This window comes from Diabrotica undecimpunctata, chromosome 4 (genome assembly GCF_040954645.1).
Source record: "Diabrotica undecimpunctata isolate CICGRU chromosome 4, icDiaUnde3, whole genome shotgun sequence".
Taxonomy (NCBI): Eukaryota; Metazoa; Arthropoda; class Insecta; order Coleoptera; family Chrysomelidae; genus Diabrotica; species Diabrotica undecimpunctata.
Window position 1 is genome coordinate 85,341,744 of NC_092806.1, and position 22,056 is coordinate 85,363,799.

Below are 22,056 nucleotides of genomic sequence, written 5' to 3' on the forward strand. Positions count from 1 at the left end.
TTAACACTCACATTGTTCTAAAATTGTGTGGTAGGTTATCCTGGTCCTACGTTCAAAAGTTGTAGTAAAAATACGTGAAGTAAAAATAATTATTAATATCAACCTTAATTTTCGTGAATAGCTTCGTTTCGATGAGACGCCAAACATTTTTCTGTACGAAAATTCTCGATTTTGGTAGCTAACAGGGGTAGAAGCAATATAATATGTTAATTTTATGATTCTCAAAAATTTATTAATAACTGCGTTTTTTGTTAATTCTCAAGATAATTATCTAAATTATCCGAAAAAAAAAAAATTGGTCCTACAAATTGCAAGGTTTTATCAAATAGTTCCACATTTTTAACATGTATCAGGTATCATTAACGAGGTCATAAAAATAATAATTACTAACCAGCTGATTTTTTTTTGTTCGTTAGTTAATATTTATATAATGTAACCCCTATGTTTTATAAATTGCATGGTACGTTATCCTGATCCTCCAAATAAATACATATTTGAAGTTCATAAAATTAAAAATTAATTTAGCTTATGCATTTTGCTATTAGAGCTGAGTCACAGTGGTACAAGTACATATGAGCACAGCGTTGCTACTGTTTATTAGGTTTTGGTGCCGACCAAAATCATGCGAAGTTATTTTCAGTCGAACACATGTCTCTTGAGAAATAATTTCAATTGATTTTTGAGCTACAAAAACACTAATGGAGTGTTATTGTGTAATTTTTTATGTGAAAACCCTACTTTTCGAAAAAAGAGGGAAGAAATAAAGAAATTTAATAAAAATATTTAGCTTTCTGGTGAAACTTTTGTAATTTCTAAAAAGCATAATCGACACAAATATCGTGATGCACTGCCTGCAATTAGGAATGACGCAATAATAGGCATCAACTTATGTTACACAACCACAACTAAGATATAATTTTTTGCACAAACATAACATAACATGAAGCACACAAAAACTCAGAAAAAAACTCAGTCAGAATTTGATATTCCTAGGGTAATAACACCACCTTCAAATGTGTTGTAGCCACTAAGGGCTATTGGCCAACAAGATCTAGGTCAGGCATGTCAACTTTGAAATGACATAACCAATAACAAAATCTTTGGTTATACACATTTTACATAATTTGTACAAAGAACCCTTTTTTTGAGAACGATTTCTGGAGTGGAAATCGAAACGTCAAATATTAGTTAATCAACAATGCGATTTCATCACAATAACAACCAATAATGTGGTATTGACAACTTTTGAACGTAGGACCAGGATAACGTACCACGTAATTTGTAGGACAATGTGGGTGTTACATTATTTAATGTTAACTAAACAACAGAAAAACAATAAGTGGTTAGTAATTATTTTTCATGACCTCGTTAATGATACGTGTTGAAAAGGGCTCTTTGATTAAACCTTGGTACTCCATTAGTGACCGAGGAGAGGAAGCATAGCTGTCTTATCGTCTACGTACGGAGCGATGGTTTATAATTTAATTCAATTACACTCGATTCTATTTCAATATTTTATTTTTTTTTATTTAATTTTATTCTATTTTATTTGAGAAACAATATTTTATGAAGAAACACGCATGGGATTGCGTTAGCTAGTCCACGTAGTATGTGCATGCGCGATCTGTCGTTAGATTGCGTTTCCTAAGAAACGCAATGAAACGCAAACGCAAAGAAACACTTTTTTTTACTTCTGCGCGATCCATTGCATCGATCAGCAATATTGTCAGCAATTTCGTGAGCAATTACTTGAGTCATATTTTACTGTCACTGTTATAACTGTTAATTAAATAAAACACAGGCAGTGGGTACCAAAGAACAACAACACTCGCATAGCGAAGCATCGCCACGATATCAGCCGGTTTAAATTGCTTCATTAGATGTTTTACATCAAAAACAATTGGTCATTTCCTTGTAAATCGTGGCGCGTCGTTCAATTTTACGGATATTAGAGAATTATGTCGTTTAAACGTTTATTATGCCACTCGTTTAAAAGGAAAAATTCCCCTTCCACCTGTTAGGTGTCGAGGGAGATGCGTCTAGCTTTTGATGCATTTTCTCCATTCTTTTCTGTTATTCGCCATTTGTGTTGCTTTTTGCCAACATTTACCCTTATTTTGTAATATCTCTACTATCTCGCTGTTGCACTCTTTTATTGGTCTTCTGTTTTTCCGTATTGGTTCAGCTTTCCACACTTTTTCACTCGCCTGTTACTATCTATCCGTGTTATATGTCCGAACCAAACTAATTTTTTCTCCTTTATTGTGCCAATCCATGGTTTAATTTTAAGTATGTTATTGTTTAATTGGTTTAATTTTAAGTATGTAATTAATAAAGATTCTAACGTTGCCTCTGGTTATTTGTTAAAAAGAAAACAGATTTGTGCCGGTCCGAAGTAACTATTATTGAAGGTAAAAAATTAAATAAAATACTCCCAATTGAGATAAAATTTGTTTACTCAATTCGAAAATACGGAATAGGAAAAATTGGCATGGTAGACATTAGTGAAACAAACAGGCGTAACAAAGCATTGGAAAGGAAGTTACGTGACAGTCATTTATATGTAGAAGATGTTTCAAAACCTTTATGCTTACGCTCATCTGTTTTGAAATTAAGTTAAGTGTCTGTGTCTTAAGTTTCGTTTAAGATGGAGGCCGTTGTCTTCCTAGTACGGACCCAGACCCAGATTATAAATAAACAGTTCGAACAAAAAAGCTAAACCTATTTGGCAGATAAGAGTTCCGTTGAAATCTGCTGCGATAGTAAGCAGCCGTTATGGTGTTTCCGATCGCGCCACTGAGGCAGTCACATTAGTGTTTTGCATGACCTTGGCATTGTTCATGCTCATTGCTCATGTTATAGATAAGAACAAAATCAGAAGGAAAAGCCAAATATTAAGACTGAATTCTATAATGAAACAGACACACTTCCAGTGTTAGGTCTCTATTTAAATGGAAGAAAGGACGACACGTTGGTGATAGAGCGTTTCGTAGAATAATTTAGGAAGAGCCTTATTCGCTGATTTAAGAACCCGGCTCTCTCTACGTTGGCCACGTTACTCCAAATTCTGGTAGTTCTAAAGATATTGTCAGGTCTATAATTTCTTGTCAGAGCATAGTATTTGTCTTGAAAATCTAATTATCATAGGATCTGATCTGATCAAGCTGTGAATACAGGTTGGAAAAATGGAAAGATTCGCGGAGTTAAACTTTACTTAAGGAAACCTCCTCCATTTCAACGAGTTGCCATTCCGCTACATGTTTCAGCACCTGATGGCAATACAACGGGGCATAGTACTTCCAGAGGGCCAATAATAGGCGAAAAGTTTGTTTGTTGCGAAAACTGCCGGTGGTTAACTTCCAGAGAATTTATTGTCAGATCCCGCAGATAGACAGAAACGGACTTAGCAAAGATCAGCAATACCTACTTGATATTTCAAATGCAATAAAATCAGGAACCTGTAAAGGAGATTTAGCTCTACGGTATCCTGGGCACGTATCAAATTCGAGGTGATTGACAAATAGAACTCTCAGATTGTACATAAGTGAAGAAAACCCCTCATCTGAACTTAAAGAACTCCTTCTTCTTCTTAAGGTGCCGTGCATTTCTGCGTAGGCGTCCCCACCGTACATCGTCTTGTCAGGTGAGATGTTAAATAGTCAGGATTAAATAATTCTGTTTTTAGCAGCATTGCGAAGCATTTCATAGCTGTGGATTCCTGACCATTGTCGAATATTGCGTAGCCATGACATTTTTTTATGTCCCAGACCTCTCCTACCCTCTATCTTCCCTTCGAGTATCAGTTGCTGAAAAGTATATCTTTCTTCTCGTAATATGTGTCCCAAGTATGCAGTCTTCTTACTTTTTACATAACTAAAAGGTTCCCTATCCTGTAAGTCCGCTCTTCTGAGTACTTCCTCATTTCTGACCCTGTCCGTCCATGATATTCTAAGCATTCGACGCAGGCACCACATTTCAAACACTTCAAGTTTGTTAATGGAATTGGCCTTATAGTAAAGAACTAGTTTTATTTATATTGAAATTATACATGTCAATGTCATTTAGTGTTAAAACAAGTAAATACTTTACAGACGGCCCTAAACTTTTTTAACAAGCAATACAATCTACCAGGTATTTGTCAAAATATTTGCTTGATGTTATTGACCCTGTGATCAAACGGAATGGTTTTTTGCCCACCCGGAACACGTGCTATTAGTCATGACTCAAGATGACAAGAAACACATAAGAGAGCTCGGCCTGGAAGAATTGACCTGAAGGTAAGACAGACATATGCAAGAAGGAAAAAAGTAAGAACATTCACGCTACCAAAAATCAATTTCAATTAACAAAAATACTATGAAATCATTAACCGGATGCAATGTGAATTATCTTCTCCTCACTTATTGACAGAAATCAGTGACAACGAGATCCAATCGCATCGACAGTGACTCAATCCCTAACTAGAACATTATTTTCAAGCAATTCCCAGTTTCCACGCGGGCTATTGAACGTTGTGAAAAACTCACGGAAGCCTCGGGAAAAGTTTGTAGAACTGAAACTCCAGACTGATTTATAAGAACCACTCTACTGTCCAGATCATCCATGCCTAACTTCACCAGCAAATTCGTCTTCAAAATACTTTCGATTACAAAACAGAAAACAGTACAAATGGACAAACTCAACTAACATTTACTATTTATTCAGAACTCTGTTTTTTTATAAAAATAATTTTATTATTTATACTATAATTTTAATATAGAAGTCGAAAAGTACCATGCCTCTTATTACCCATCATGCCATAGACCTAACTATCTTTTTTCAGATACTGTTTTTCTACAGCATTGGAGTCATTGCGTGATCGGAAATTGTTCATTTATTCAGATTATGCAACAAAATGCAGTGCTCTTATGTTAAAAAATAAAAATATTTAACTATTACGTTAAAAAACGTGTATTAAAGATATTTAAAAAAAACTCGAAAAAATGTGAAATTTTCAATATTTTTACAAATTTTGGGGCTTATGCACGATCGGAAGATATAAACTGAAATAAACCAAATTAAAACACAATGTTTATAGGCTCTATTTGAAGACGTTACAAACTATTACATTACGAAAACATCTAATTCAACAATTTTAAAAAATAATCACAAAAATGACTTTTTTCATATTTTGTCAAAATTTAGGATCGAATGTGTTATTGGAAAATGTGAAAAATTAATTAACAGTTTGTAAGATGAAGAATTGTTAATTTGAATGAACAAAACGCGGAATTTACTGCGTGTATTTTAAAGAATAAGTTATATTTCCCTACATAACTTTTTCAGCATTCAGCGGATCGTCCTGAAATGTTTACTGAAGTTCCTTTTTATATAGATGAGTGTAATCTATAAGCATGAAAGGTGTGCCACTAAGGATAATAGACTTATAATAAAACTAATAAGCGTAGCAATCATTTTATCAATTTCAAATTTTTTAAGTTTTCCCTCGTATAACTTGTTCAGTGTTTATGATGTAAAAATTTTGCAAACAGCATTTTATTCGTTGTAGAAAAAAAAATAAATCTATTGTTTGTAGAAGTCTGTGCCATTAAAAATCATCAATCAGCCAATCCCGTCCACTGCTGGACATAGGCCTCCCTCAGTTCTTTCCAGTGTTCTCTACACTGGGCCGCTTGTAGCCAGTTTCCCGCTACTCTTTTTATGTCGTCGGTCCATCTAGTCGGTGGTCGTCCTCGGCTTCTTTTATAATTTCTGGGCCTCCATTCCATAATTCGTCTTGTCCATCGTCCATCTTGTGTTCTGGCTAAGTGTCCTGCCCAGTTCCACTTAAGTCTCGTGGTTCTTTCGATGACGTCTTGAACTCCTGATCTTTGCCTGATTTGTCGGTTTGTTATGTGGTCTCGGAGGCTCACATTCAGCATTGCACGTTCCATGGCTCGTTGTGTAACTCTTAGTTTATTCGCAGATTTCTGCGTGAGTGTTAAAGTCTCTGCTCCATAAGTTTGTACAGGCAAAACACATTGGTTATAAACTTTTCGCTTGAGACACATGGGAATTGAACTTTTTAGAATATGGCTTAGTTTGCCAAATGCTGCCCATGTCAGGCCTATTCGCCTCTGTATTTCATTTGTTTGATTGTCTCTGTTTATTTTGATCTCGTGTCCCAGATATTTGTAAGTGTCTGTTTGTTGTATGGTATTATTGTCGATAGTTATATTTCCACTCATTACGAGATTTGTCATAAGTTTAGTTTTCTCAAAGTTTATCTTTAATCCTGCTCTTTCAGACAGACTTTTAAGCGAATGTAGCATAGAAACTGTATCCTGTAAGTTATCTGCGATTAATACGACATCATCTGCAAACCTCAAATGATTTAATCTTTCTCCATCTATATTGATGCCCATATCTTGCCATTGGGTGTTCTTAAATATTGACTCTAGAGCTGCCGTGAACAATTTTGGTGAAATATTGTCTCCTTGTCTTACTCCTCGACCTAAGCTGAATTTTTCTGTGTCTTCGTGTAGTCGTATACTTGATGCAGCGTTCTCGTAGATGTTTTTGATTAGTGACGTGTACCTGTAATCTATTCGGCTTTGATTTAGGGCTTCCAGTACGGTTTCAAACTCTACAGTATCAAAAGCCTTCTCGTAATCGACAAATGCAAGAACCAGTGGTATGTTGTACTCGATGCATTTTTGCATCGAGTGCAGATCTTTATGGTGTGCAAATGGTCATTTGTGCCATATCCTCTCCTAAAGCCTGCCTGTTCTTTGGGCTGATAGAAATCAAGTTTAGGTGTTAGTCTCTTTGTTAAGATTTTCATAAAGAATTTATACATATGTGTCAAGAGGCTGATGGGTCTATAATTTTCTAATTTAGTAATATCACCTTTTTTGTGTAACAAGACTATCACTGCATTGTTCCAGTCTTTAGGAATCGTACCCGCATGTAAGCATTTATTAAACAGTTCGCTTACTGATTTTAATAGAATTTCTCCTCCTGCTTTTATTGCCTCAATAACGAGTCCATCGTCACCAGGCGATCGATGGTTCTTCATTTCCTTTAAAGCTGATCTTACTTCTGACACAGTAATGGGTAAAAGTATTTCCGATCCCTGATTTATGAGAGTCTTTACTCGTGTCGGTAAATTTTCTTGTGGTCTTTGGCTGGTATAGAGGTCTTTATAAAACTCTCTAGTTATTTTCAGAATGTTTTGTTTATTTGTTGTTGCCTTTCCGTCTTTATCTTCTAGCTTGTATATTTCTTTTTTACTTTGTGTGAGTTCTCTTTTCATTATCTTTAAACCTTTGTTCTTTTCTACTGTTTGAGTAATTACATTAGTATTATTAAAAAAATAAAATTAAAAATAAACCAATAAAATAAGCCATTAAAAATAAACCCTAGATAACATTGTTTTCGTTGCAGCCTTATTCGTGATTCATTTTGTTAAGATACATTTTTTTAAGCACACTATGGATATCATATGCACAGCTTCAAAACTTGCGTGATCATTAGTATTTGTATTATACAAAAATATCCCGAAAAGCTAAATCCTATAATTAAACGCTGAAAAAAATATGATAATAAATGAGTGCACCAACTGCATCGAAAACCAAAAAAATAAGATTTGGTACGTTTGTAACAAAATGTATACAGATCACTTGGGACAAGGTCCCTGATGTGATAAAGATCAGTAGAGTAGTAGTGAAGATAAGTTTCAAACTAAGTTAAAAGTAGAAGTTGAAACTGAATGCAGTTCAGCTAGCTGGGTATGCTTGAGACTGGCCAGTTGATACTCAAGGTAGGGTTAGGCCTATTTGCATGAACTAAGAAAACAGTAAAGAATAGTAAATATGGATATTAACTAAGAAGATATAAGAATAAATAAAACGAACTAAGAGTAAGTACTGACAACAGGAATGTACGAAAGAAGAATGATTAGGGCGCCAGGGAAGATTTTTACTGGACTCTTCGTCTAATAAACACTTCACCTAGTGACTTTATTGCTGCTGGTAAGGTGATTTAATAAAACAGATTATTACTTACAACCCAATTTAATAATAATAAAGTAGAAACCCTGTAAACAACGTAATGTACAATTTAACTTAAATACCCTACATGAAAATCCCCTTAACAATGTTATATATAAACTAATTTAAATTTATGTACAATATATTTTACATTCCCTAATGTACTAGAAAACCTTTCTCTATATTTAACCCAATGTATCAGTTTGACAATTTCTGATTTGATTCAAATCAGATAAACTGTAAATGTACTTAAATTGGTCTGTTCGGAACGGAACAGATCCAAGATGAACCAATGATGTTACCAGTAGGGCTGTAAAAATACCAAGTGGACCTTTGTGCACAAATGACCTTACAAAAATTATATTGCAATACACCCCTACCCTGTTATAACTAATGCATATATATATATTTAAAATATTATATTTAAAATATTTAATACAGAAATAAACAAATGATATTAAGAAAAATTGAATATTATATACGTAATGATATGCAAATATAAATCATGAAAATTGACTGTAGTTATTATTAAGGTTGGTTCGTTCAGCTCATTAAAAAGTTTAATCAAAATTTAGGTAAATTATTTTTAAAATAGTACGAGAACAATTAAAAAACCTGACTACTCGCAAGCCGAGAAGGTTCTTCTTCCGGAAGCCTTAACGCCGCTGGGACTCGTCCGGGTGAAAGCTAGAAGCCGCACTCTCCTAGCACCAAAAACTAAACAGTAACTTCAAAATCCAGGGGAAAAAACCAAAACCTCAAAATAAACCAAACTCCATCCAGTACCCAAATCCAAAATAATATCTATTGGCTGTTATATTCTTTCTTCTTCCTCCAGCGACTAAAAATGAAATCAAAGAAAGCTCTCATTAGCTTTATTCTGATTTGATAAAAAACAAGGTGGTTAGGACAAGAAAAACTAGATCGAATGATGATAATTAGTGAAAGGTTTCGTACATTTTTTGTGACCTTGGAAAATTAACCGAAAACTATGTATTTATAAAAAGAATATTTTACTATGAATATTTCAAGGAAGAAATAAAGTTTAACTTATCTTGATGAATATATTATATGCAAATAGTAATAAAGGATCTCCTTACATTACGGAATTGATTGGATATTGATATGAGAAAATGTACTTAGGAGAATTTCTAATAGAAAGAATTCTGAACGTGATTAAACTGATATAATTAGGGTAAAAATAAATGGTATTAATATGAAACTAACAATGGTTTAAAAAAATTATTTTTTAATTAAAATGAAACTCACCCAACGCAACAATATTCCAGTATTTAAACTAAAACCTTCTTTTCCAAAACTTCAAATACTCATCAAAACAAACACGCCTTCTTTAACTTAAATTGGCCTCTTGAATTTAGCCTTAAAAATAAACTTAAAATTTTTCCTAACTCGAGAACCACGTGACGTTGGTCGCTGTGACGTGACGTTGGTTCCGTTAGTTCCAAGCTAAGCGGAAATTACAGGTAAGCAGTTTGACCAATTTACAAACATACAATTCCATGTATAGTTGGTTGTATACTTTATAGGCAGAATTAAGTTATTTTATATCTCTAAGAAACGATAAAGTGATCTTATCGTTACACGTTGTAATATATTGATAAAGATATTAGTCTAGCAGTCATAAGCATTTGTGTTAATGAATAAAATAGAAATATATATATATATATATATTTCTAAAGTATTCAACTAGTGAATTCAGAGGTTTAATCGGTCATTCAGGTTGGCAAATAAAAAAAGAAGTCAACTACTTCATAAGTTTATCGAAGACGTTTCGCTTTATATTTCTAAAGCTTCATCAGTTCTCTAAAATATAACAAATGACATAGAGTTTATAAGAAATACAGATGTTTATAGTTCATAACTTACAACTCAATATGTAGTATATTATCGATGTTATCATATATCTACTGTACACTTTACTCATTATTTAAAACTAACTTAACCAAAAAAGAAAAAACAAAAAACAACACACAAACTTTGCAGAAAATAATGTTCATATTCGTAGATATGAATATTTAAAAAATTTTAAACGAACATTTGGCTTCATTTAGATGGTTCTCCGCTGAAGACCAACAAAGTTCTGATTTATTGCAATCTAGCAAACAACTTGACGCGATACCGAAAAATTTTTTTTTTATTTAAGGGCCATGTGTCACCAAATTCCAAGGTTTGAGACAATTATGAACTTCTACAGGGGACATTGCATAATTAGTTGGACGGGTGGAATTTGTATGGCGGAAATATTTGATATATTATTTTTAATTTATGTTTTAATGAAACTTGGAAATAGGGGATGATTTTGTTATTATTTTGAATGGAAAATACGCCAACTTTTAACTGAAGAATAATTGGTATCATTTATTTCTTAAGATGAGAGAGTGGTAAACCTGGCTCAAATTGTCGATGTCGGTTCTTTTGTTTATTGCCGATGAGTTCTTGAGGATCTCACACATTTCAATAAAGGAGCGTTTCTGATGGTTGTTTTGTTTCGCCAGTATTTTGGTATTTGTGAAATCAAAGTGATGTTTAGTGGAAATGGCGTGTTGTGCAAGGGCACAAGAGCGTTTGGAAAGTCTGATGTCGCTTTTGTGTGAAGTTATACGCCCTAGAAGAGATCGACTAGTCTGGCCAATGTAGCAGGAGTTACATATAGTTACATATACAGTTATATTATATATATATATATATATATATATGTATATATATATATATATATATATATATATATAGACTAAAAGTTTCTAGCAAAAGCATTTGACAATAAAAATTTATGGAAGTGCCATAAAAAAAAATAAAAAATATAATAAACTTTAAACATTCTGTGAAATTTATTGTTTACTCTATATTATATTACCTATATATATATATATATATATATATATATATATATATATATATATATATATATATATATATATATATATATATATATATATATATATATATATACATATACATCCCGCTATCCTTTAGAACCCTTTTCACGTTGCAGTAATTTAGCATCACCAAGAATTGCTATCATTTTCTATTTATAAATTGTGTATGTTCGTTTAGGGCACCTTTGTAGGCTTGGCACTGTTGTCGGTTTTTTAATATTCCGATTTTTTTTATATATTTAATTTTTACATCAAATCTACGTTTTAACATCGAGCGGTAAAATCACTGTATTTGGCATCATTTTAGAGCCAGTAGATGTTGCCGGTATTAATCCTTAAAATAATATTTTAGATACCTAAATATCGATCGGTTGTTTGGGTCAAGTTCAAATAACGACATTGAAACTACCTGCTCACAAGTTGCAGTCTCAACAGGTTTTTTTCTTTGTTTAGATGTTATATTTATTTAACCTAGATATTTTTGCCCAGAGATCGTGTATGGGAATATTTTACATAAATTTTAATTTACAACCTGTTTAGTCGAAGCTATCGATGAATAGTTTGAGATAAATATTATGGTTTTATGGGATTAAGGCCTTTATTATTGGTTGTGGTTGTGATAATGTTTGAAATTTTGATTTCCATTCCGGAAATCGTTCTCAAACAACGTTTTTCTGTACAAAATGTGTATACACATGTTTACATAATTAGTACAATAAACAAAGCTATTGTAAAATAATAGTGGAAATCAAAACGTTAAATATTAGTTAATTAAAAATGTAATTTTCATCTCAATAACGACCAATAATTGTGGCTTAATCACATAAAAAAATAATATTTGACTTTGACCATGCCATAAGAAAGTAGTTCACGGAACCTCGCTAAATAATTTAAAAAAATCTTATACAGAAATTTAAATTCTAAATAGTATGAGGGGTAGCTGACGAAAAATTCGTAAAGACGTACAGTTGATTTTGCTTTGTTTTTTTAAACAATCTTAAAAGGCAAAAAAAAATAATGTTTTGCTTATAAAACGTTTTGTATACATTGTAAAGAAAAATAATTCAAATAATAGTTGTAGACCATAAAAAGTTTTTTATGTAGAGAAATACCAAATTTAAATACATAAATAATTGATATAATTCCAAAAAACCGTAAACTCTATGATATTATGTTTGTAGTAATTTATAAATAATGTTAATAACTTTGTTTTTGGCCTAACGACAGGCAATTATGGCAATTGATGAGTTATTAAAGTGTGCTAAATATCAAGCAGATCAAAAAATATTTTACAATTTATTCAATTTGTTTATGACAGAAAGCGATTATTTAAACAACTGTACTTGTCCAAACAGTATGACTCTACAAGTATTTTGTAACTTGCAATCGATTCTTTTCGCTTTTAGTTTTAGGGTATATTAAAAAAACTTTAACATATTATTAAATTTTTTATTAAAAACCAGTTTGAATAGGGGACTTTTTAGTTTTTAGACCACTTCACGTTTTTTCAGTTTCTTTGACAAGTGAGGATTATCTATTCGCTTATTTCTTAATATGGGCTATGAGCAATTATCTAGTCAAGTCAACACTATTATAGAAGTTACCCATACTTTTTTAGTAGTAATTCAGACGGTTCATCTTAATTGTCCCCATATGGAACATAAGTCCGAGAAAAGTCTTAAATTCTGTTTGTGTTGTTTCTTTCCAAAACGCAATCCTCGATTTTTCTGAACGACTTTGTGCAAATATCTCGTCAGAGTCAATCAGAGTCACTTCCACCATTCATTTAATCTACATCGTCCTCGCCAGATGCTTCTAACAATGATTGTAATTCAGCAGTGGTCAATCTACGTTTATATTCACATTTAGCTTTTTTAGATGTCGAAGGCATATTATTTACATCCATCTTTTTATAAATACTATAACTCACTTTTACGGAGGTAATTAACAATTAAAATGTTCTACTAAAACTATCAACTTACGACTTCCAATACTATAAGGCCACTTGAGGTATAATACGTTTTTACTCAATAATAGTTCCTGTATAAGTAAAATTGTTTTTTAATGTGCTCCATTGAAGCACACTAGACATATTCCAGTTTTGCCATCACATTCTTCAGAGTATGTTTTAACTTTTTTAACTTTTCTATCGTCCTTTCTACTAGTCATGCTTCTTCTTAAAATTTTGTTACATCTTGTACACTTTCTTCTCTTTGTATTATCTACATCGCTTTGCCTGAGATGGTATTTTTGGGTGTAACTGTTCGTGAGGGTTACAACATTTCTTTATTTGCAAATGCCTTCGCGAACTCCAGTCTGAACTCAAGGATAGGTTGTCGCTTTTTTTACGTTTTCTATTATTTAGCAACTAAGCATTGACTACTGCGGTATTAAATGCGGTATTAAATATTAATTCCACTGCCACTTTCCGGTACCACTTCAGAATTTTGCGTATTGGGCTTTGGTAAGAAGCCACTTAATCACTAAAATCAACACTCTTTTTCACCAAGTTATAATCGAGAATAGTTTGTGGTTTTAGTACTTGTGTATAATTTTTCTTTTCATCTGATTAAACCAAGATATAACTATTATGTTTAAATGTTGTAAGGATTAAAACTGGTCTTTTGTCGACCCATTTTATTACTTGTAAAATCAATAATGGGGTTAAGTTTCATCGTGAGTAACTGGTTGCAATTTTTTTAATCGAGATTTTGGTTTTACATGTTTTTATAGTAAAACATCTGCACATGAATAATTCGTTTCTTGAACAATGATTTCAATTTATCGACCAATAGTCTAAAATAAGGTTTTATTACGTCGTCCGGAATATTATAAACTGGTTCTTTTTCACAAATATATTGGAAATATGGTTTACATTCTATATTTAGAAAAATCTTGTACTGCAACTCTTGTTCCCATAAGACCGTATGTTATAAATAAATATATTCCTATAAGAATTATCTTGAAAGATGAAAAAAATACAATAAAAAAGTGCAATATTAAGTGTTATTTAAAAAATAATAAGTCATTCACGGGCGTACAGTTAAAAACAAAAGTTTTCAGTGTTCTATTGCTTGATTATTATTATCTGGTATTCTGAAAATGTTGACATTTTTTCCTGGTCTGATCTCCCTCAACTAACGTCATCTTTCTTAATTGGTGGGTTGTATTGATCAGGTCTCTTTAAGTGTTTTGTTGCTATCCATAGTGAATGATCTTCTTTAGACAATGTACTAATGTAGTGTTCAAATGTGGCATTGCGTACATCATGTAGCGCTCATCTTAATTGTCTGATTATCTACCTCTTGCTCTTTATTTTTCGACTATTAGTTGTATAATATAATTCGGAGTGTTATTTGTCTTTTCTTGATTTGGAATTGTTAATCGTGTAGCTCCATATGAAATAGTAGGAGATGAAAACGGCAGCATATTCATCCATACAAAAAAAAGGAAACGCGATAAAGATATCTGAAACAACTGTTTTATGTTATAAGAGATGAAATAGTCCGAAATTACCAAAACAGGTGAACAGGGCACTATAAAGAGGAAGTAAAATTAGCTATGAAACAGTTTGAATGAGAAAAAGAAGTAAGCTTAGACCAAATACCAGCAGGAATTATTCAACTGAAGAAAAAAATTAAATCGATAACAATATTCACTCCATTTACAGAAAAGGCGGTGACCCGCAATTATTTTAAGAACTTCTTTAATAGCCTCCAGTCAACAATTTCCTAACCATGTTTAAAAAACGTACGGAATGCACTGTATATACTAACCCAAGTCGTCAACATACTTGTTGTTGCAGTTATGTATTACGATCAACTTAAAGGTTATGCACGACTCCCCTTGTATAGGTACACAGGCAAGCACATGCGGGAGAAAAAAGATTTGTCATACCGTTACATTATGTCAAATTTTAACGTTGAATATTTTATGGTCCCCTTTGGGTTATAAAACGAATGATCGACTTTTTCTCGCACAGATCCGTGCTATGTAACTTTACAAAGCGAGTTTGCTGGGTATTAAAGAACCGTCTATGGCATCATATAATTTTACGCTAATATTTCACGTTCTGCGACGCATTCCACGTTTGACACATTGTCTTTTTTAGTTTTCTGTCATTCTATTTGTTAAATCCTATCTCATTCTCGTCACAGCGTCAAGGAGCAGTAAATATGTGCAGTGAAAGGGAGGCATATGTCTAACAGTGAACGTTAGAGATTTTTCGAGTTTATCATATCTTCTTCTTTGAGTACCTCTGCTATCGGAGATTGGATATCATAAGGCGATTCTAATTTTATTTACTGCTGTTTTGAATAATTCGTTAGTGGTACATCCAAACCACTCTCTTAAATTTCTCATCCAGGACATTCTTCTACGGCCTGGATTTCTGCGTCCTTGGATTTTTCCATGCATTATATTTTGTAGGAATGTGTACTTTTGTCCTCTCATCAGGTGGCCAAACTATTCAAGTTTTCTCTTTTTTATATTCAGTATAACTTCTGGATCGTTATTTATTCTGCATATTACCTCTTCATTTGTAATTTTATCCACCCAACTTATTTTTAGTATACGGCGGTAGCACCACATCTCAAAGCTTTCAAGATTTTTAACATTCTTCTGTTTAAGAGTTAATGCCTCAACAACCGTAAAGCAAAGTACTGAATACATACTAAGTAGTTAACTAAAAGTGGACGTATGCAAAGAGATGTATGACGTAATCGTATGGTATTCGCTAATAATCCTGTCACGTAATATGCCACACACTTCTGTGCGTTAATTCGTTTACGCAACTAAGCCTCTTTTGACATAACATATATAGGAGCAAAGATATATACCTATAGTCCTTTTAGTGTTGATGTATTTGATTTGTACGTCGTAGTATTCTAGTAGTTAAATGGTACCATTTGAGGTACTTTACGTCACGATTGGACTAATAGGATCGAAGATACATAACTAAGGCCCTTTTGCCAAGCTACTCTATTTAATTTTTATATCTCATTGTATTATATTAGTTAAATTCTATCATTTAAGGTACGAAACGTCATGATTGGACCAATAGGACCGCAGATACATAACTAAGGTCCTTTTGACAAGCTGATGTATTTTATTTTTCTATCTTATTGTATTCGATTGGTTAAATCCTATCATTTGAGTTACTGTACGTCACGATTGGGCCACTAAAAACAAAGATACGTAACTAAGGCCCTTTTGACGTGATGCTGTATTTGATTTCTATGTCATTGTATTCTATTGGTTAAGTGCTATCATTTGAGGTATCGTACGTCACGATTGGACTAATAGGACCGAAGATACATAACTAAGGCCATTTTGACATGCTACTCCATTAAATTTTTATACCTCATTGTATTTTATTTGTCAAATCCTTTCATTTGAGGTACTGCACGTCATGATTGGACTAATAGAACTAAAGATACACAACTAAGGCCCTTTTGACATTGTTCTGCATTTGATTTTTCTATCCCATTGTATTATTTATGTTAAATCCTATCATTAGAGGTACTATACGTCACGATTGGACTAATAGGACCGAAGATACGTGACTACGGCCCTTTGGACATGTTGCTGTATTTAATTTTTTTATTTCATTGTTTTTAATTGGTTAAATCCTGTAATTTGAGATACTGTACGTCACGATTGGACTTATAGAAACGAAGATATATAATTAAGGCCTTTTTGACATGCTGCTATATTTGATTTTTCTGTCTTATTGTATTTTATTGGTTAAATCCTATCATTTGAGGTGCTGTACGTCGCGACTGGACGAATTGGAGCGAAGATACAATAGGTAGTTGCAATATATCATAACCCGTTACTTTTAACCAAACATGATGCCAGAATGATTTGTAGATGAAAAAAATATATATATATTCTTAAATTTACTATTTCGTCGTGGGTAATATTATATTCAACAACGATGCCAAATTTCTGATGCTAAAATGATTGATAATGAAAGTGGGATATACATTTTCATGTATATAATGGCAGCGAGTAAACGGTAAAACCCTGAACTAAATATATATAATATTTTCACTGTACCATCATTTTAGACTCAAACATTTTCTGGAATAAACTTATATAACTCAGTAAGGGATAAAAAGAGAAAGCGGATATTTTAAAATACCAACACGGTATCAAGACTCTAATCAATGAGATGGTTAAAATTCTTGTAACAAGTACGGGAAAACAGTTATTAAGGTCTTGTAAAGTAGCGTCGATATACAGATGCTACTTTGCAAGACGATGCTAAATTGATGGTAAAAGCATAATGTATCGATGCGAAAATGATAGTAGGATGTATATATATATATATATATATATATATATATATATATATATATATATATATATATATATATATATATATATATATATATAGAAAATGGAAAAGGATAATGCGAGTGAATAATAAAAGTAAAATGTAATGGCATGTCTCGCAAAACAGAAAACCAAAAAATGAATATAGATGGAAGGCAACCGTATATACGTATTTCTGACTATTGGTCGTCTTCTGTACGTTGCAGCCAAGTTAGAAAAGAAGCATGTTAACTTGGGAAGGGGTGACTATTGCCACAAATTGGTTGCATTGCTCCTGTAGTGACCCTTTCCCAAGTTAACATGCTCCTTTTCTAACTTGGCTGCACGGTAATGAAGACGACCAATAGTCAGAAATACGTATATAAGGTTGTCTTCCATCTATATACCTTTTTTGGTTTTCTGTTTTGCGAGACATGCCATTACATTTTACTTATATAATATATATATATATATATATATATATATATATATATATATATATATATATATATATAAATATAAATATATATATATATATAAATATATATATATATATATATATATATATATATATATATATATATATATATATATATATATATATATATATATATATTGTTATGATATGTAAAATCGAGAAAAATATTGGGTTGATTAAAATATTTCAAAGTTCAAAAAACATTAAAATAATTCAGATAAGTAGGATAATAACCAACAAACATTTCGAAGAAGGAAAGTTATTAAATTCTTGGATTACCTGTACTAAACAAAATGTAAGCTATGCATAAATTATTTCTTTGTTATACTTGAGTGACCCGCATAATTTTAAGTGAAATCCAAAGACAATTGAACCGGGTTTTCCAAATACATTAATGCAGTGATTAAAGACAATAGAAGAGATTTTAGAAAGAGGTTTTTGTTAGTTTTTAAGAATTATAGAAAAATATTATTTGTAAATAAGTTTTAGGAAATTTTATAATTATAGGTAAAAATTTGTTTGTTATCGAAATGAAAAAATGGGGGAATTGTGACGAGTTTTGATTGGCGGAGATAGAAAAAGGTGGGATAGGTATGTAGGAATGAAAGTTTAGCTAGATTGAGGAGAGAGAAAAGATAATCAGTTGGTTTTCCAAGTCTGTAAGACGAACAGTGATTGTTCTCTGGCGGTTCCCGAGATGTAGCAAGCAGTAGTGTTGAATGTTAGTGAGTTTTTGTGGAGTTAGTGTATCTGACAGAAGCTGAAGCAGCAAAATATTGTAAGTCATATTTTTCTACTTATATTCCAAGAGTCACTGTTCAGGCCATCGAGAGATTCAGTTTATCGTAAAGAGAAGATATTCCAAGAGTCATTTTTCACTCGGGCCAACGAGAGATTCAGTTTATCGAGAGGAGAAAGGCTATCATAATTTGAATGATTTGTGCTTTTGAAGGAGATCATTAAGGACGATATACTTGCAACAATCTGTTGTACGATTGCTGATTACATAGGGAGCGGTTGAGAGGAGATAATATAGTCTACAAGGAACAAGGATTTGGACCACTCATCATCAGAGAGAGATATTTTTGTTTTCTGCAGTTTTTTCTTTTATTGATAACACAATTTTTACACTTAATTTAGAAAGGATATAAATATTTTGATTAGGAGAGTTAGAATAGTTTGGGATTTTGAGATTTCAATTAATATTGTTTGTACCATTAATTTTGATTGTTCACGTACGTAGAACAAAATTTTGAGAATCATTATATGAGATTTGTTTATTGAAAACTTTTGAGTGTGAATTATTTCATTATTTTTATTTCAATATATAGTGTTAGATCATATGTGTTTTTTTTATTATTCCGGTATTCTTTGGACCTTACCTTTCACATGTAATAGCATAGATATGGAAGCACGAATTTAACCCTGAGATAAAAGAATTAAAAATTGTGATAGAGTCATAATCATATCATTTAAATAATTTTAATTAATAAAAAAATTAATTAGCTAATTATTGCTTTACGCACCAAGACTTTAAATATCACAATAATATATATATATATATATATATATATATATATATATATATATATATATATATATATATATATATATATATATATATATATATATATGTATACAGATTTGGAATTTGTTTTACGGAACATAGGATTTTTATAACAATGCAATGATTAGTTGATTTGTAATTAACCAGTGTAAATTCAATATAACCTCGCGATGTTTTATAATTAATTCACTTGTTCGACTGGACTACCTCTCCAGTCGATATTCTACTACTGCTGCGCACGTTACCAATGGCAAACGATCATCGTATAATTAAATCTAGCCGCGAGCCGCCAGTGTAAAAACGGAACACAAGTAGAGTGCATGTCAATTCGCCAAAAACCTACAATTTTACGTAGATATGGAATTAAAATATTATTTTATTAGAAAAAATTGTTATATTTTATTGCCAAAATGGCTTGACAAAAAATTAGATTTCTAAAAATTAAAATAAAAAAGATTTCCAAAAATAACATAATAATATTAAAAACAAAAATTCAACGTAATAGAGATTCAAATATTCCACCTCTTTCTGCAGAGCAAAATCCAAATCTGTTGTACAAAGATACTCTCATACCCCTGAGCAGTTCCGGTCTAATGCTTCCACAAAGATGAATTCTTTTGTCCCTCAATTCCGCTAAATTTTGGTCTCTTTTAAAACCATGTCGATAAACACTTGCTTTCAAATATCCCCAAAGAAAAAAAATCATTTGGGGATAAGTCTGGTGATCTGGGAGGCCACTTGATCGTACCACGAGAAGAAATTAACTTATTTTCAAAAATAGTTTCTAAATAATTTTGAACTGCTCGTGTATTGTGAGTAGGAAAGCCGTATTGCAGAAACCAAATATCGTCAAAGTCGACAGGAAGTAATTGAACGGCTTTAATAATTTGATTTTGCAATAATTCTAAATATTTATTTCCCTTTAATTTTTCATCAATAAAAAATGGACCGACGATATAGTCACCCAAAATACCTGTCCAAACATTAAGTTTTTAGGGATATTGTGTTCGTACTGGAATACTCAAGTGTTGATTATGCCGAGACCAATATCGTATGACAGAAGGATTGTGTTTCCGATGTAAAGAAAATTCCATGCGTTTGAAATTGTTCTCGGCTAATAACTATTGAGTAGTTGAAACTTTAAAACAACGGTAACCATTTCGTTTCAAAATATTCCTGACAGTCCTATCAATCATGTAAACTTCTTCAGCAATCGTTTTTCTTGAACAAGGCTCACTAGTTTCAGCAACACTACAAACATCAATTTCCCTATTTGTCCCTAGATCCCTAGAATCGTACATTTTCGACAGTTTTGTACACAACCAAACGATTAAATTTTTTTAATAATACGATTATAATAGTTGATTTTGTCGGTATTGGCCTATCTTCATAGGCACAAGAAAATAAATTTATAATGTCACGGTACTAGTTGCCCCCAAAATACCATTTTAAAATTTGTACTTTTTCTTCGTTTGTATACATGGTTAGAAACACTACTTTAATTTCAGCTTATGACATTATAATGAGAAGCGAAGGTATTTGATTTGTTCGGCTAGTGATGTTCCTTGGGACTGTTGCTAAATTTAAAATATAAACAAAATTTTATAATAATAAATATATAAAAGTATAATATATGATACTCAATGAACGCAAACAAAATTGTTAATAAAACCCACTAGGAAACTAAGTTCCTGTAGCTGGCTGTATACCATGTATCAAAAAAATTTTTATTTCAAAATTTTTAGTAAAAGGTATAAATAAGGCTATAACATAAATACAGAACGTTTTCGGAATGTAAATTCCATCATCAGTGTAACAAAGTGCACATGCTGTGAGCCACTAAAATATATGGGTAAAAACCCTTTAAATGATATAAATTTACAATTGTGTTACATTATATACTATTAAAAATTAAGATGTCTAAGTTACCGTTGGAATTGGTAACATGGCAACGTATGGCTCTACATTGGTTACTTGGTCCTGAGACAAAGTGTCTTCGAGGACCTGTTGATAACAACCCAACAACTGTAAATTAGACATCTTAATTTTTAATAGTATAGAATGTAACACAATTGTAAATTTATATCATTTAAAGAGTTTTTACCCATATATTTTAGTGGCTCACAGCCATTACATTATATACTATTAAAAATTAAGATGTCTAAGTTACCGTTGGAATTGGTAACATGGCAACGTATGGCTCTACATTGGTTACTTGGTCCTGAGACAAAGTGTCTTCGAGGACCTGTTGATAACAACTCAACAACTGTAAATTAGACATCTTAATTTTTAATAGTATATAATGTAACACAATTGTAAATTTATATCATTTAAAGAGTTTTTACCCATATATTTTAGTGGCTCACAGCATGTGCACTTTGTTACACCGATGATGGAATTTACATTCTGAAAACGTTCTGTATTTATGTTATAGCCCGTTTGGGTTTTTTTTATTTATATCTTTTACTAAAAATTTTGAAATAAAAAACATTTTTTATTAATAAAACATTATCTGCACAAAAATACAGAATTACGAATATTCCAAACGGAATTTCAGGAAAATATCGGCAGACGGTACACTGTCGGTGTACATGTCCCAAATACGCTCCTACAAATCGCGAAAGAGCAGCAATCCAGTGGAACAAACATATTAATTATAAAACATCGCGACGTTGTATTGAACTTTAGACTGGGTAATTGCAAATCAGGGAATCTCAGTGATTATATTAAAAATCCTATGTTCCGTTAAAAACTTTCCAAATGTGT

General features: G+C 31.9%; 1 protein-coding gene across 2 annotated transcripts in view; it reads left to right on the forward strand.

The window, feature by feature from the left end:
• LOC140439741 (DDB1- and CUL4-associated factor 10 homolog) overlaps positions 1 to 22,056 on the forward strand; it is a 388,500-nt gene that overhangs the window by 280,465 nt on the left and 85,979 nt on the right. The window lies entirely within an intron of this gene.